General features: G+C 46.8%; 1 protein-coding gene across 3 annotated transcripts in view; it reads left to right on the top strand.

Moving 5' to 3' along the window:
* LOC139263032 (protein phosphatase 3 catalytic subunit alpha-like) overlaps nucleotides 1-15793 on the top strand; it is a 585203-nt gene that overhangs the window by 433839 nt on the left and 135571 nt on the right. The gene's annotated exons all lie outside the window — the stretch shown is intronic.

Here is a 15793-nt window from a genome sequence, read left to right as displayed (position 1 = left end):
AAAATTTACATGACAGAGAATATATGAATAGTTAAAGCATGTTAGTTAAATTAGAGAGGGGAAGCATGAAAACCTGGAAAAACAGAGCTACTGGTGGAAGCAAAAGGCAGGTCAGCATAAGTACTCCACCAGCAGTGTATTGATGAGGGATCTGCATCCCAAAATATCAATCCACTCCCTCCCCCATCCCCAGAAATGCTGGTACATGTATCCTATTTTACCAGCACCTGTAGTCAGGGAGAAAGTAAGGAGCTGTGGTTGCGCTCTAAAGTTATTAAAGTCACTACAGCCAAGGGCTGTAAAGTGCCAGGTAGAAACATGAGGTGCTGTTCCTTGAGATTGCATTGAGTGTTTCTAGAACAGTGTCGAAGACCAAGAACGGAAAGGTCAAAGTGGAAGTAGTATGGACAATTGCAGTGGCAAGCGACAGGGATCTCAGAGTTGTTCTTGTGGATGGAACAGGTGCATTTAGCAAAATGATCACTGGAGCTACGTTTGGTTTGCCTGATGTATAGGATAGTGCATTATGAGCAACGAATGCAGTATACTCGGTTGGAAAACATAAAAGTAAATCATCATCTCACTCGGAAGGTTTGTTTGGGGCCCTAGACAATGATATGGAATAAAGTGAATGGGCAAGTGTTGCATCTACTGCATTCGCATGGGATGGTGCCAGGGAAAGGAAAACAGGTCTTAAGGGTGATGGAAGAGTGAACTAGGATTTATTTGAGGGAACAGTCCATTTGGTGTGCTGAAAGGAAAGGGTAAGGGAATATATTTTGGTGGTGGGATCATGTTGGAGGTGGCAGAAATGATGGAAATTGATATTTTACAGTTATGGGATGGGGCAAGATGGAATGAGGCCTAAAGTATGTTAAATGGGACAGACAGGTCAAGGGACCTGCCTACCATGGTGATGGGGAATGCTCAGCTAAAGAAAAAGGGGAACATTTCAGAAGCTCTGGTGTAGAAGGTGGTATGATCAGAGCAAATGCAACAGAGATGGAGAAACTGGGAAATGGGAAATGGAAGCCTTGCAGGAAATGGGATGGGAAGAAGTATAATCTAGTTGTTAGGGAAATTGGTGGGCCTATCCCCAGAGATTGAGTTGAGAACTCCAGGAAAGGAAGGAAGTGTTAGAGATGTTCCAGATAAAGCTACAGTAAGCGTAGAAATTTGAAACAAAATTCATTAAAAAATAATCCACATCAGGTTGAGAGCATGGAACAGTTCCGACACAGTCATCTATGCAAAGGAAGAAGAGATCTGGAAGTGGACCTGAGTAGGACTGGAACAAAGAGTGTTCAATATATCCAACAAAAAGACAGGACCCATGTGGGTTCCCATGGCAACAATTTTTACCTGGAGGAAGTGAATGGAGTTCAGTAAAAAGTTACAAAAGCAAAATACTGCAGATGCTAGAAATCTGAAATAAAACAGAAAATGCTGGAAATACTCAGCAGGTCAGGCAGCATCTGTGGAAAATCAAACCGAGTTAACATTTCAGGTCAATGGCCTTTCATCAGAACTAGAAAAAGTTAGCAATGTAATAGGTTTTAAGCACGTACAGAGGCGGGGAAGAACGAGCAAAAGGGAAGGTCTGTGATAGGGTGGAAGGCAAGAGAGATTAAATAACAAATGGAATGATGGTGCAAGGCAAAGGGGGATGGTTATGGCACAAGCAAAGAAACAAAATATGGGTCTAGAGGAGATGTAAATTGAGTTTCTCAATTTGAGAACAAGTTCAGCCAGGTAGAGGAAGGTGGTAGTATTTGTTGACTTTTTGGGCCATTGCAGGCCATCCTGGTGAGGGATGGCAGTGTGGAGGGATTGTATGTCCATCGTGTATAGCCATTTTACACAAAAAGAATCTATACAGGAGTTATTTTGAAACAAAAAAGTTGCCTAGGTGGGGTTTGCTTTGCAGGATTTGCTTTGCAGGATAGCACCATGTTGGGCTGTCAATCCGAAGTCAGAGGAGAGGAAATTAATATGCAAAATGGGAAGCTGTTGCTCTGATAGCCTGAACAATAGGCAATTCATTAGTATGTATGCATATTCAGAAAGACACCTGGCACTTTGGTGCTTGAAAACCCTTTGGTCTCTGTTTGTGAGAGAACATTTTGAAAATCTTGAATACAGACACCAAAAAGTCAGTCAAGGAAGCATAGTGTTGCTTGAAGGTTGCAAAGACATGAGATTTCAGGGGGACAGGAGGGTCCGGTTCCAAGAGGTTTTTCTGTTTGTTAAGTAAGATGACTTGCTGAAGTAGGATCATAATGCTTGTTCTTTAATTTTGTGACATTATGCAGATATAAGTTGTGCCACTTGAACTTACCTCTGATCATACCTGTTCACTTTACTGTGGGGGAAAAAAGCAGTCTGTGAATCAAACCAAATTTTGCCTCATCTAGTGTTCACTCCCTGCCTTCAGAGAGATTGAAGCTGTGCACATGTGTATAACATAGAGATGCAGCCGGATCACCAGAGAGTTTCATTGTTACACTCCTGGGTTTCACTATGGTACAAGTCGTATAGGACAGTAAAAATCGACTTCCATAACATAAGAACATAAGAAATAGGAGCAGGAGTAGGCCATCTGGCCTCTCGAGCCTGTTCTGCCATTCAATAAGATTATGGCTGATCTGATCTTGGCCCCAAGTCCACTTTCCTGTCCTCTCCCCATAACCCTTAACTCCCTTATCATTCAGAAATCTGTCTATCTCCACCTTAAATATATTCAATGATCCAGCCTCCACAGATCTCTGGGGTAGAGAATTCCAAAGATCCATGACCCTCTGAGAGAAGAAATTCTTCCTCATTTCCGTTTTAAATGAGCGACCCCCTATTCTGAAAATATGCCCCCTATTTCTAGATTCCCCCATGAGGGGAAACATCCTCTCTGTATTTACCCTGTCAAGCCCCCTCAGAATTCAATAAGATCACCTCTCAGTCTTCTAAACTCCAATGAGTATAGGCCCAACTGCTCAACCTTTCTTCATATGACAACCCCTTCATCTCAGGAATCAACCTCGTGAACCTTCTCTGAACTGCCTCCAATGCAAGTATATCCCTCCTTAAATAAGGAGTCCAAAACTGTGCGCAGTACTCTAGGTTTGGTCTCACCACACCCTATACAGTTGTAGCAGGACTTCCCTACTTTTACACTCCATCTCCCTTGCAATAAAGGCCAACATTCCATTCGCCTTCCTGATTACTTGCTGTACCTGCACACTAACTTTTGTGTTTCGTGTAGAAGGACTCCCAGATCCCTCTGTACCACAGCATTTTGTAATCTTTCCCCATTTAAATAATAATTTGTTTTTTTATTTTTCCTACAAAAGTGGATAACCTCACATTTTTCCACATTATACTCCACTCACTTAGCATATCTATATCACTTTCCAGATTCTTTGCATCCTCCTCACAACTTGCTTTCTCACCTAAAAGTTAGATGTTGTGATTATTGATGGGAGCAATTGACACCATTAATTTTGGGAAGGTATAATTGGCAGACTCAAATTCGTAATACAGGCTTTATTAGTTATTTACTAATTGTCATTCTCAACTATTTTAGATCTTCACTTACTCCAGTAGCTTGCTTAACTTTGGTCATTCCATCCTCAGTTATAATTAAATACTGCAGCATATGCAGTTTTGAGTTCTTTACATGCTTCCAAATGTGTGCCAAGACTGCCTCATTTTCAACATGTGGTCATATGCGATTGATATGGTTTGCTCAGGGTGTCAGTAAGAAAGATCTCATTGCTTCTCCTGTACACAACACTGAATTCAGACCTTTGAAGACACATCTCTGGAGCTTTATGGATGCAATAATGAGATTCTTTTTCAAAAAGGCTTCACATGATTTATAATCATTTTCCATGGTAATTTATTTTGCACAGATTTACTGTTTGGGCTTCCCAAAATCAAAAACAACATCAGTGTGTTCTTTTTTTGATCTGGGCATAAATTTTCTCTCTATTAGTTAGTCTTTGAGGCATAAGATTGACTTTCTTGCATGAGACATGCTCCCAGTCACATTTCAAATACATTGAACTGTAACAGTGCATCCTTATTAAGGTTACAATATCTAAGTTCTGGTGCTTGAGAGATGATGATCTTGACCTCATCCAAATACTTCTTATGGTGACAGTTCCAGTAAAGTCAACTTTTTACTTTAGTGATCACAAAGCAGAGCAATTACATCTTTGATAATCGTGAAGTAAACTGACTGATGCAGATTGCAACGGCTCAATGCTGTAGAACACTGACAGCACAACTGTCAAACTGTATGTGGGCATGGTCCCTTTAAGGAAACAGGCTGATGACGTGACATTAAATGATGTCATCAGACTCGCTTCCTTTTAATTGGCTGGGAACCTCGCAGGGCAGACTTAACAAGCCCAATGAGGGGAAAGTCATAGGGGAAGCCAACATGGAGCCAGGAACGGAGTTTGAATCTGCCCCTGACATTTCCCACCTTGGTAGAGGAAATCGTGCCCTAAGTGTGTGCAGTGCTAATAAGACATACCTGTTTGAAAGTCTGAATTTAGCACACAATGTTGGATCTAGCTGCTGATTACTGTAATTTGAATGTGCCTGAAGATGCTGAACAGACATCTACAGGTTTAGCTCTCAACTACAGATTAGACACATTTTTCATGGAGCAGTATTATTGGCCTCCTCCCATCCACTTCCATTGAAGATGTGGAGTGCTCTGGTTGGTACACAGCAGCACATTTCAGGATGGCTCAGGGACCGAGGGAGTGGCTCACAGGTTCTCGGACACGGCATTGGTGGTCATTGTGGAGGAGGTCCAGGGAAAACGGATGCTCTGTAACTGCAAGGGGTAAGGATGACACCTCGCCTTCCTGTCCCTCTTTCCTGCAATAGCTGGTGATGCTCTGCCTGGCCTCATGTCCTCCTCCCATTCCTTGTCCAGAACGAGGAGGACCCTTAACAGAGTTCACATGATCAAACACTCCCTTTCTCCTGATGACTCTTATAAGGTGAAGTTGCACAGTGCTTACTCTTTTTAGGTGAAGTCCTCAGAGAATTTCAGGAATAAATAGTGCTAGAATGTTAGTGATGTCTTGATAAAGTGTCCCAAAAAGTCCCCTGCTGTGTTTTAGAAGTTCTCTTCACAGCTCCAGCAGCAAGTGAACATGAAATTGTGAGTATCCCTTTAAGTAGCATTTAAAAACAACATCAGCGCCCTGTTTACTCCTAAATAGCTGGTCGCTGTTAGGAGAGGGCATTTGGACAAGCACGAGCCAGCAAAATGCCATGCAACCGCTTTAATGAGCACTTGCAGGCATTTTAATTACCAATCAGCCCCTAAATGAGCCTCCAGGCAACTGTTCTTAGCGCAGACTTCAACTCCTTTACACAATTTTCAGGCTTCCCCACGGTGCAGGTTGCCATTGACTGAACGCACATGATGGCGTCATGCACTAAACGTGGGCTAAACTGGCGTTTCATTGCAAGACCCTGTTATGTATGCATGCTTCTTTTGTTATATGATGTCTGTAACACTGAATATACCTTTACACTGTACACACCTTACCTGTACACAAGAGGGTGCTGCTACTGGAGACCTAAGGGTTACCTGCACACTGCAGGTAACCCAGTATAAAAGGGAGCTCACTCTCGGTATCCTCACTCGAGGAGTTGCAAATAAAGGACAACAGTCTACACAGTTTGAGTACCATATCCCTGCTTCATGGAGTCATTACCAAGGTGCCGACATACAGAATAACTGGCGATGAGGTCACGAACTACACGCACAGCATGTCAAATCTCAGTAACTTTCAGCAATTCACTGATGGGGAAGATTGGGAGGCTTTTGCAGAAAGATTGGAACATTTCTTCACAACCAACGACCTGGATGGGGACACACCGGCTACACGACCGAACAAGCACAGGGCCATCCTGCTTAGCAGTTGTGGGCCCACCATCCATTGTCACGTCAGGGACTTGCTAGCCCCGGAGAAGACAATGACCAAGAGCGATGAGGAACTCGTAACGCTAATACAAGAGCAACTAAAACCAAAAGAAAGTATCCTCATAGCCAGGCACCGGTTCTACACTTACCGGCGACTCGAAGGCCAAGAAATTGCTAAGTATGCTGCACATTTAAGAAGACTGGCTGCACCGTGTGATTTTGGCGACCACCTTAATGCAGCACTAAGTGACATATTTGTCATCGGAATCGGCCACGAGGGCCTTCTCCACAAATTGCTCTCTGCGGTCATCAGTCACCCTGCAGAAAGTAATTAAAGTGAGCCAGGCCTACATGATTTTGGTCAGCGACTCCATGCGAATACTGATCCAGGACTCTAAACCGGTGAACGCAGCGAACCAAATGGTTACTTCTAAAGGCAGAAATGCTGCCCCGAGTCTTGCAACCCTGAGTCCGCCACATGGGCAAACCGGATGGCCCCATGCTGGCGCTGTGGAGGAAACCACAGGGCCCACCAGTGCCGCTACAAAGACTATACATGCAAAGGCTGCAAAGAGAAAGAGCACCTTCAGAGAATGTGCAGAAAAAGCTTTATTCACCGCATCACCAAAGAGTTGGCTGATCATCGGGGCTCTGACACAGATGAAGATGAAGCTGCTCAACCCCTGGAAGAAGAGTATAGAATTTATACCTGCTCCACTGAAAGTTCTCCGTGGAAGATGGAAGTCGACATCGATGGAGTCCCAGTTTCAATGGAGATTGACACAGGGGCTGGCCAGTCTTTGATGAGCCAAATGACCTTTGAAAAAATTTGGATAAAATCGACCAAAACTGTCTCCTGTCCAAGCAAAGCTGCTCACCTACACCAAAGGTCAAGTCCAAATCGTTGGCAGCGTGGACGTCCAGGTCTCCCAGGGCGGCGTGAGGAACAAACTCCCCCTGTGGATCGTTGCCGGCGATGGTCCCACGCTGCTGGGAAGAAATTGGATGAATCCAATCCAAGTCGGTCGAAGTGTCGACGGCCTCCAGGCTCCAGCAATTGACGTCCGACACAGCCCTGAACATGGATCCATCGCTGCATCTAGAGATCCCACCGTCCAGCTCGACTGCACGGCGATAACTCCACAACATCGTGGCGAGATCCCAGGAACCAAAAATCCAAACTCCATCTTCCGGGCCGCGGCAAGACTCCAAGGGACAAGTATCCTCGAGAAAAGTGGATTCCCAACGTCCATGGCCGAACCTGAGGAAGAAAAGACCACCACAGCCTACTTGGAGGAGAGCCAGAAGATGGTGGCCACACCACGAGGAGAAGAACCAACAATCAAAATGTCCGCGACCAGACCACGAGGGGCAGCGTTGGAGGAGCGACACATGGCACTGAGCGGTGAATCAGATTGAAAGGCTCCCTTAAAGGAGACCAGTAACCAAAAAAATTTAAAGGGACAGTTTCAACTGAAAGATAGCAAGGACTTTAAAGATAAGTTGCAGGTATGATAATGTAACGAGGAATTGTGATGCTGGAGTAATTGAGGAGAAAAATGAAATGAATGCTTGTGTAATTAAGAGTAAGAACAAGTTTGTAATGTCTGATGAATATGGTAGTAAATTCAAAATGACTAATGTATGATGAGACCATGATAAAAAGTGATGCAAATGCTGTAATTAACTATGTAGAGGTAGTTAATGCAGACTCGACTATGTATGATAGGAGTCAATGTGTCACGTATACAGGTAGGACAATGTCAAAGGACACTGGGTTCTACAGGAATAATGTAAATGCTAGAGGAATCCCCCCCCCCCCCCCCCCCACTGGTGGGAGAACCCCAGGTCAGTGGGCTACCAGACCATGTAGCCTGGACCTTTGGAACAAATGTGATGTCCCAGGAAGAGCTCATACACATCCAGTGGGAGCAGACCCACTACAGAGACAGTGGTCAATGGGCAGCACAGCCACCACCACTGCCAACCTGCCCTACATCCCCTGGCCACCAGGGCCAACACCAGGAGTGAGAGGCCAATACCCTCCAGCTTTCCTGGCAAACCCTGGGATGACCAGACTCTCATTCCAATTGAAGGACAAGGAACCCACACAGTCCTGTGGCCCTGTCCACTGCAATGCTCATAATAAAGAATGAAACTGAGTATTGTGTACAATGAGCAAGTGTGACCTTAGCTCCTTTAATAAGACTTCAGAGTGCAGGTACCTCGTGGGTGGCCTGCTTATATACCGTGCTCCCAAGGGATGCTGGGATCCCTTGGAACTCAGATAGGTAGACCCTCTGGTGGTATCGTAATACAGGTTACAAGGGGTTAAATACATAACTTCACTCTCCCATGAAGTTAATAGTACATTTATTTACAAGGTGAGATGATCTGGGGCTTTTCGCTCCCTTGTCGATCGTATATATGCAGGTGTGGGTGAGTTGGTTAATTCTTCACTGGGCTGCTGGACAGCCGGCCTTGCCGGGCTGCTGGGGATGGTGAGTTCGGCTTCGTGGTCAACCATGATGTCAGTTGCCATTTGTTTGTGTGTTGGAGGGTCAAAGTTGGTGGTGTCTTCTTCGAGTTGTTCGTAGCTGTTGGTGAACCGCAATTTGATTTGGTCCAAATGTTTTCTGTGCGTTTGTCCTTTGGCCAATTTGACCTGAAACACCCTACTCCCCTCTTTGGCTGTGACTGTGCCAGAGAGCCATTTTGGACCATGCCCATAATTGAGCACAAACATAGGATCATTGATCTCAGTACTGCATGAATAATTTGCGTGGTCATGGTACACACTTTGTTGAAGCTGCTTGCCCTCCACGTGATCATGGAGATCAGGGTGAACAAGAGAGAGCCTTGTTTTTAGCGCCCTTTTCATGAGCAGCTCGGCTGGGGGAACCCCAGTGAGTGAGTGGGGTCTGGTGTGGTAGCTGAGCAGCACTCGAGACAGCCGGGTCTGTAGGGAGCCTTCCGACACACGTTTCAAGCTTTGCTTGATGGTCTGAACTGCTCGTTCTGCCTGGCTGTTGGATGGGGGCTTGAACGGGGCAGATGTGACGCGTTTGATCCCATTGCGGGTCATGAATTCCTTGAATTCAGCACTGGTGAAGCTCGGCCCATTGTCGCTGACTAGGACATCAGGCAAGCTGTGCGTGGCAAACATGGCTCGTAGGCTTTCAATAGTGGCCGTGGACATGCTTACAGACATTATCGCACATTCAATCCATTTTGAGTAAGCGTCCACGACAACCAAAAACATTTTGCCTAGAAATGGACCCGCATAGTCCACATGGATCCTCGACCACGGTTTGGAGGGCCACAACCATAAACTTAGCAGTGCCTCTCTGGGTGCAATGCTCAGCTGAGAGCAAGTGTTGCACTGGCGCACGCATGACTCTAAATCTGAGTCGATGCCGGGCCACCACACATGGGATCTGGCTATGGCTTTCATCATTACAGTGCCTGGGTGAGTGCTGTGCACTTCACATATGAACGTGTCTCTATCTTTCTTGGGCAAGACCACGCGATTGCCTCACAACAGACAGTCCGCCTGCAGGGACATTTCGTCTTAGCGTCTGTGGAACGGCTTAATCGCCTCCTGCATCTCCGTTGGACACTGGACCAGCTTCCATGGAGGACACAGTTTTTTTTACTAAGGACAGTAAAGGATCCTGGCTGGTCCAGGTCCTGATCTGGCGGGCCATAACGGGGGACTTTTCGTTCTCGAATGCCTCATGACCATGAGCAAGTCTGCTGGCTGTGCCATTTCCACCCCGGTGGTGGGCAATGGCAGCCGACTGAGAGCATCTGCGCAGTTCTCTGTGCCCAGTCTGTGGCGGATTACATAGTTGTATGCCGACAGCGTGAGCGCCCATCTTTGGATGCAGGTAGAGGCATTGGTGTTAATCCCTTTGCTCTCAGAGAACAGCGATATGAGCGGCTTGTGGTCAGTTTCAAGCTCAAACCTGAGGCCAAATAAGTACAGGTGCATTTTTTTTACCCCGTAAACGTACGCCAGAGCCTCTTTTTTTCAATCATGCTGTAGGCCCTTTCGGCCTTGGACAAACTCCTGGATGCATAAGCGACCGGTTGCAAGATCCCCGATTCGTTAGCCTGTTGTAACACACACCCGACCCTGTATGACGACGCATCGCAAGCTAGCACTAAACTTTTACAAGGATCATACAGGACAAGTAGTTTATTTGAACACAACAGATTTCTGGCTTTCTTAAAGGCAGTCTCTTGTGAAGTCCCCCATACCCAATTGTCTCCCTTGCGGAGCAGCGCATGTAGTGATTCTAGCAAGGTGCTTAACCCAGGTAGGAAATTACCGAAATAATTAAGGTGTCCCAGGAACGACCACAGCTCCATCACGTTCTGTGGTCTCGGCACGTTCTTGATTGCCTCCATCTTGGCATCGGTGGGTCTGATGCCGTCTGCCGCGATTCTTCTTCCCAAGAACTCGACCTCCTGCGCCAATAAAACACACTTCGAGCGTTTCAACCTGAGCCCCACGCGATCCAACCGACTAAGAACCTCTTCCACATTCTTCAAGTGCTCAATAGTGTCCCGACCTGTAACCAGTATGTCGTCCTGGAAAACCACGGTGCGAGGAACCGACTTCAGCAGGCTCTCCATGTTCCATTGGAAGATTGTCACAGCCGACCAAATCCCGAATGGGCACCGGTTATAGATGAACAGACCTTTGTGCGTGTTGATGCAGGTGAGGCCTTTCGAAGACTCCTCCAGCTCCTGCGTCATGTAGGCCGAGGTCAGGTCCAGCTTGTTGAACGTCTTCCCTCCAGCCAGGGCCGCGAATCGGTCATCTGCCTTGGGTAACGGATACTGGTCCTGCAGCGAAAAACGGTTAATCGTTACTTTATAGTCCACACAAATTCTGACCGTGCCGTCCTCTATGTATCGGGACAATCGGACTTGCCCACTCGTTGAATTCCACCGACGCGATGGTCCCTTCTCGCTGCAGCCTGTCCAGCTCAATTTCCACTTTCTCACGCATCATGTATGGTACCGCCCGTGGTGGATGGGTCGCGTACCTGGAACCAAATGGATCTGCACTTTCGCCCCTGAGAGGCTTCCAATGCCTGACTCGAACAACGATGGGAACTTGCTCAGAACTTGGGCACATGAGGCGACGGACGAAAGCGCTCGGATGTTGTCCCAGTTCCAGCGGATTTTTCCCAGCCAGCTTCTGCCAAACAACGTGGGGCCATCCCCTGGCACAATCCACAGCGGCAGTTCGTGTACTGTTCCATCAGAGGAGACTTTGACTTCTGCACTACCAATTACAGGGATTAGTTCCTTGGTGTAAGTCCTTAGTTGGGGTGAATGCGGCTGAGCTTGGGCCTGTGTGCCTTTTTGCCCCACAGCCTGTCGAAGACCTTTTTACTTATTATGGACTGACTCGCACCCGTGTCCAGTTCCATAGATACTGGAATACCGTTCAGTTCAACTTTCAACGTTATTGGTGGACATTTCGTAGTGAATGTGTGTACCCCATACACTTCTGCCTCCTCGGTACGAGTCTCCAATTCGGCCTGATCCACAGTGGATCGATCTTCCTCTGCAAAGTGGTGGTTTGCAGGGTTTGCAGCTTGCCTGCACATTCGCTGGAGGTGTCCCATTGTTCTGCAACCGTTGCACGCATAGTGCTTAAAGCAGCACTGATGGGGCCGATGATCACCTCCACAACACCAACAAGGTGTTAACTGCCTCGCATTAACGATTGATGGCGGACTCTGGGTCATCTGAGGTCGGGCAGCAGCAGCTGGTGTGTACGTTCTGCCATGTATATTTCTGCTCGAAACGTTACTTTATGCACAGTACTGGCCGAAACTTCTTTACTCTGCGAAATCTGTTTGGTGTTGTCGCTGGTGGACATAAATACCTGGGCTATTGTTATGGCTTTAATTAGGTTCGGAGTTTCTACAGTCAACAGTTTGCGAAGGATTGTCTCATGTCCAATGCCCAGTACAAAAAAGTCTCTAAGCATTTGTTCTAGGAATCCCTCAAACTCACAATGTCCTGCGAGGCACCTTAGTTCGGCGACATAGCTCGCCACTTCCTGGCCCTCCGATCATTGACACATGTCGAACCGATATCTCGCCATCAAAACACTTTCCTTAGGATTTAGGTGCTCCCGGACCAGCGTACAAAATGCTTCATAGGATTTCTCTGTTGGTTTTGCCGGAGCAAGGAGGTTCCTCATGAAGCCATAGGTTGTTGCCCCACAGACAGTTAGGAGGATTGCCCTTCGTTTGGTAGCGTTCTCGTCCCCTTCCACCTCGTTGGCCATGAAGTATTGGTTGAGTCTCTCCACGAAGGCCTCCCAATTGTCCCCTTCTGAGAACTTCTCCAGGATACCAACTGTTCTTTGCATTTTCGCGCGATTGTTCATTACATCGTCGCCAATTGCTATGCTTATAATAAAGGATGAAACTGAGTACTGTGTACAATGAGCAAGTGTGACCTTCGCTCCTTTAATAAGACTCCAGATTGCAGGTATCTCATGGGTGGCTTATATACCATGCTCCCAAGGGATGCTGGGATCCCTTGGATCTCCGACAGGTAGGCCCTCTGGTGGTAGTGTAATACAGGTTACAAGGGGTTAAATACATAACACCCACCACCACCACACACTTACCCACATCACCCTACCCACTGCTGCATTGACTACCCCACTGAGGGATCCCACAACAGTGACACCCACATGATCTGTGTGTGAGGCGGGGGAAATGTATGAGGCCAGCCTCAAGTACAGCGATCATGCTTGGCACCCACACAACCCTCACCACAACCTCCCATAGCCCACTACTGATCATCTCCCCAGGTCATGACAATAAGGACTTGAAAAATGCTTAGGGGGGAGTGTTGTTATGTGTGCATGCTTGTATTGTTTTATGATATCTGTAACACTGAATGTACCTTTACACTATACACACCTTACCTGTTCACCACAGGGTGCTGCTGCTGGAGACCTAAGGGTTACCTGATAACCCAGTATAAAAGGGAGCTCACCTCTAGGTATCCTCACTCGAGGAGCTGCAAATAAAGGACTACAGTCTACACAGTTTGAGTACCATACCCCTGCCTCGTGGAGTCATTACCAAGTTGCCTACATACAGAATAGACCCCATCTTGGCCACCTTCGAGGACCTTTAGCACCAGAGCACACTGCCGAAAATCATCCCCTTCAATTCCTCATCTAATATAACATCTCTAAAATCATTTTATGCTTCCACAACTGTGAATAATTCATTTTAGCTAGTGCAGACAGAACATCCTCTGTCTGCACTAAACTTGTATACCTTGTCGCCAAGTAGCCAGCCTTTGACTTGATGTGGTTTGTCAAATACAAATGGCACAGAGGGCTGCCATGGAAGGAATTGGCACTGCTGCCAGGTTAATGGACATTCACCTGCATGATACGTTGCCTGTAGTTGCACACCAGCTGCATATTGAGTGAAATCCCTTTTGGTTCATGAAAATGGGTGAATTCACATGCGGCGTATGCAAGGCAATGTGCGTGCAGTCAATGGCAACCTGCACCATGGGGAAGCCTGAAACCTGCGTAAACCCTCATGTTCATTCCACTTGTTTGTCTCTGGCAAGAGGGAGTGAGATTAAACTGTTTGTATGTCTGTAGAGAACTTCATTGAAGTCCCTTATGCAGGAGCGCACTGCAAACTGCGAGATTTTGCTTATATCTCTAGCAGCACCCTGGAAGGAACCAGACGCATAAAGTTAAGAGCCATGGTCACCTTGACAGCCACAGGCAATACTGTCCTTTCCTTGCTTTGAGGTTGCAGTTGTGGCTGCAGCAGATAACAGATTTCAGTTACAACATCTTTTGTGAAGCTAAGATGTCTCGTGCATTGGTCGTCGCTGAAGTTGAGGTCAGAGAATTACTCCTTAAAGAGTATCGGCAGGTATGGCCTCCTGCTGAGAGTCCTTCTTCCCCTCCTCCTCCCTCTTCTAATAGCTTGTCCTGCTCTGCGTGGCCTCTCTTCATTCTTCCGGTCATGTTCAATTCCCAGAGGAAGCCCTACCAGCCCACCCACGTCTGGAAGTAACTGATTTCAGCACAGGCTTTCAAATAACAACAACTTGTATTTATATAGCACCGTTAACATATAAAATGACCCAAGGCACTTCACAGTAATATTATAAAACATTAAAATTTACACCAAGCCACATGAGGAGAAATTAGGGCAGAAAAGAGGTAGGTTTTTAAGGAGCGTCTTGAAGGAGAAAAGAGAGGTAAAGAGGCAGAGAGGTTTAGGGAGGGAATTCCAGAGCTTAGGGCCTAGGCAACAGAAGGCATGGCCACCAATGGTTGAGCGATTATAATCAGGGATGCTCACGAGGGCAGAATTAGAGGAGCGCAGATAATTCGGGAGGTTATGGGGCTGAAGAAGATTACAAAGATAGGGAGGGCCGAGGCCATGGAGGGATTTGAAAACGAGGATGAGAATTTTGAAATCGAGGCGTTGCTGAACCGGAAGCCAATATAGGTCAGTGAGCACAGGGATGAACGTAACTTGGTGCGAGTTAGGACACCAATAGCTGACCTTTTGGATGACCTCAAGTTTACACAGGGTAGAATGCAGGAGGGCAGCCAGGCATGCATTGGATTTGTCAAGTCTAGAGGTAACAAAGGCATGGATGAGGGTTGCAGCAATGGATGAGCTGAGGCAGGGATGGAGACGGGCGATGTTACGGAGCTGGAAATAGGCGATCTTAGTTATGTCGCGGATATGTGGTCAGAAGCTCAATTTCGGGTCAGATATGACACCAAGGTTGCGAACAGTCAGGTTGGAGAGACTGATGGAGTCAGTGTCTAGGGAACGAAGTTTGTGGCGGGGAACAAAAACAATGGCTTCGGTCTTCCCAATATTCAATTGGAGAAAATCTTTGCACATCCAGAACTGGATGTCGGAAAAGCAGTCTTGACAATTTAGAGATCGTGGAGGGGTTAAGAGTAGTGGTGGTGAGGTAGAACTGGGTGTCGTCAGCGTACATGTGGAAACTGATGCTGTGTTTTCGGATGATGTTGCCAAGAGGCAGCATGTACATGAGTAATAGGAGGGGGCCAAGGATAGATCCTTGGGGGACACCAGAGGTAACGATGTGGGGGCAGAAAAAGAAGCCATTGCAGGTGATTCTCTGGCTATGATTAGATAGATAAGAATGGAACCGGGTGAGTGCAGTCCCACCCAGCTGGATGACGGTGGTGAGCTGTTGAAATGGTCAGCCGTGTCAGTGGCTGCAGACAAGTCAAGAAGGATGAGGAGGGATAGTTTACCTTTGTCACAGTCGCAAAGGATGTCATTTGTGACTTTGATGAGAGCCGTTTCAGTACTGTGGCAGGGGCGGCAACCTGATTGCTGAACAGAAAAGTCCTTCAGCACCAGCTAGCCCTGTTCCCGTAGACACTTCAAACTTCAGCCAAGTATAGGAAAGCTCAAAAAACACCTACAGTTGCACCAACAGCCAAAACAAATAATCCAGCAACAAACCTGTTCATGATCGCTTTAAATAGCGCTGATGGCAGGTCCTTCATTCTGTTTAACGTCGTTTTCAGTTGTGCAAAGTTAAGACTGGGCTTGGGCTAGAGCGAGCAGTTGGAAATGGGTAGTGCTGGCATCAAATTAGCATTGCACACTGATTTGAATCATGATTTGCCTGATCTACATGCCCCTGGCAGTTGTTAGGTGCACGCACACAAACCCTTTTGCTAAGACGCCGTCCTGCACTCTTCCCATTGGACGTGTACACGCACATCTCAGACCCCATTGTCGAGCATTATATAGCCGTGAAGCACTT

This window comes from Pristiophorus japonicus, chromosome 4 (assembly GCF_044704955.1).
Source record: "Pristiophorus japonicus isolate sPriJap1 chromosome 4, sPriJap1.hap1, whole genome shotgun sequence".
Lineage (NCBI taxonomy): Eukaryota > Metazoa > Chordata > Chondrichthyes > Pristiophoridae > Pristiophorus > Pristiophorus japonicus.
Note: the sequence above shows the minus strand (reverse complement) of the source record. Positions and strands in the feature narration are given on the sequence as shown.